The following is a 2489-nucleotide window of genomic DNA, read 5'->3' as shown; positions in this document are numbered from 1 at the left end:
TTTTTTTTTTTTCACTTTTTTTTTTTTTAATTGTTGGGGAACCATTAAGGATACAATGAGCTAGGTTATACTGCTTGTGTTTGCTGGGTGAAGTCCCTCTATTAATAGTGTCCCACCCTTGGGCAGCGCCTGTGGCTCAGTGGGTAGGACGCCAGCCCCATATACCAAGGGTGGCAGGTTCAAATCTGGCCCTGGCCAAACTGCAATAAAAAAATAGCTGAGCATTGTGGTGGGCACCTGTAGTCCCCACTACTCAGAAGGCTGAGGCAAAGAAAATCACGTGAGCCCAGGAGTTGGAGGTTGCTGTGAGCTGTGTGACACCTTGGCACTCTACTGAGGGTGATAAAATGAGACTCTGTCTCTACAAGAAAACAGTGTCCCACCCTAGCCAGGCATTGTGACAGGTGCCTGCAGTCCCTGCTACTTGGGAGGCTGAGGCAGGAGAATCACTTAAGCCCACCAGTTTGAGGTTGCTGTGAGCTGTGATGCCACAGCACTCCACCAAGGGTAACATAGTGAGACTCTGTCTCAAAAAAAAAAAAAAAATAGTGTCCCACCCCTAAGAAGTATGTCACACACTATTTTTCCATTTTTCTTAAGATAAAAAGAAAAGGAAATAAGTAAGCAGGCCTAGATTATTAAATAGAGGCAACTAAGAAATTTTTATGCAGCAGCAACAGTAGACCTGAGAAAGTGTTACCAATGTATAAGCTGAGGTTGATTCACAGGATACCAGACTTCAGTGTAAGAAAGAGGGCCTTAGTTGAAGCTGCAGCCAGCCAGCCAGTAGCCATGTATGTGTGTGTGTGTGTGTGCTGTATGTGTAAGCCACATTTCTGTCCTTGCTTTTTTCAAGGAATATGGTCTATGACTGTCCTCAGAGAACATAACTGTTCCTTATGCTCTATCAGTTCTACCTCCTCTCTGTCATGTGCTATAAATATCTTTATCATCAGCCAGCTGAAACTAGTTTTAATAGCTTCAAGTGAAGATGAATGAAATATTAGTTAAGGCCAGGCATGGTGGCCCATACGTGTTATCCTAGCATTCTTGGAGGTTGAGGTAGAAGTATCTCTCAAGCTCTGGAGTTGTTTGGGGGTTTTTTTTGTTTTTTTTTTCCAGGAGGCCAAGAAATATTTTGTTGACAACCAGGGACATAGCCATAAGAGAGGAAAACACACAGGACTGCAAACTAAAACCCAACAGTCAGCAAGGGCGCTCTGGGCCAGAAACACTGCATCCTGGGGTCCTCATAGTCTCCCACTAGTAGACACAAAACACTAGGCATCCAGGGGAGGGGGTGGTGGCTCTGGTGTCCCAGAGAGTGAGAGGATATATGATGCCTCTATGAGAGACAGGGTAAGGAGGTAAAATGGAATGAGGGCCTATCACTGCCTAAGACCATCTCTTCCTCTCAGAGCCAACACCAGGTGGAGGACTGAACCACCTAAGATTTTGTAATCAGCTGCTGTTTTTTCATCATTCATCTGTTTGCCACTATAGATGAGCTGCTGCTATTGTGGGGGGATTCCTTCTTTTTCCTCTACACGCTCTTTGATTCGCTCCACCTTGTCTGTGGGCTCAATTTCAATCTCAATCTCCTTTCTGGTCAGCGTCTTCACTTTAATTAGCATCTTCTTTCCAGTTTGGGGCTGCACATGGATACATTGCTGCTTCTGCCGCTGTGGTCCCTATTGCCGTTCTCCAGCACTCCACCTGTCTCAAGCTCTGGAGTTTAAGACCAGCCTATGCCAGACCAAGACCCATCTATACTAAAGATAGAAAAAAATTAGCCGGGCATTGTCATCCCAGTTACTTTGGAATTTGAGGCAGAAGGATCACTTGAACCCAGGATTTTGATGTTGCTGTCAACTAGGGTGCTAGGGTGACACCATGGCATTCGAGCCTAGGCAACAGAGTGAGACTCTGTCAAAAAGAAAACAAATACTAGTTACTAGATTTCCTGAAAGATCCAGGAAAATAAATTCTACTTTATCTGTTAAAACAAACAAAAAAACCAACAGGGCGGTGCCTGTGGCTTAGTGAGTAGGGCGCCAGCCCCACATATCAAGGGTGGCAGGTTCAAACCTAGCCCTGGCTAAGCTACAACAAGAAAAAAAACAACAGCAAGGAGTAATAGATCATTTATTTGCATTTTTCAGCCGTAAATACAGGCAATTCCCTGTTAATGAATGAGATAGTTTCTGTAGGTTTGTTCTTAAGTTGAATCTATATATAAGTTGGGACAGGTACATGTACCCATTACCTGTAATAGCTTCCATTCATAAGTGCACGTTGCATATCAGTTGGATGTTTATAACTCAGGGATTGCCTGTAACCTCTTACCATACAACTGACGCCTAACTAGAAGATGCCATAAGAATAAAAGTACATGGCTCGGCGCCTATAGCTCAACCGGCTAAGGCGCCAGCCACGTACACCTAAGGTGGTGGGTTCGAATCCCCAGCCCGGACCTGCCAAACAACAAT

The 2489-nt window shown here is 44.6% G+C and overlaps 1 protein-coding gene and 1 pseudogene across 2 annotated transcripts in view; both read right to left on the bottom strand.

Annotated features, from left to right (window-relative positions):
- Window positions 1-2489, bottom strand: part of LOC100963404 (splicing factor 3A subunit 3) — a gene marked incomplete at its 5' end in the record, with an annotated part of 30315 nt that overhangs the window by 26309 nt on the left and 1517 nt on the right. The gene's annotated exons all lie outside the window — the stretch shown is intronic.
- Window positions 1126-1683, bottom strand: LOC100942817 (annotated as a pseudogene). The gene has a single exon (XR_002772907.1). The product of XR_002772907.1 is annotated as an NEDD8 pseudogene (transcript).

This window comes from Otolemur garnettii, unplaced genomic scaffold (genome assembly GCF_000181295.1).
Source record: "Otolemur garnettii isolate 467f Iridium unplaced genomic scaffold, OtoGar3 scaffold00025, whole genome shotgun sequence".
Classification (NCBI taxonomy): Eukaryota; Metazoa; Chordata; class Mammalia; order Primates; family Galagidae; genus Otolemur; species Otolemur garnettii.
Note: the sequence above shows the minus strand (reverse complement) of the source record. Positions and strands in the feature narration are given on the sequence as shown.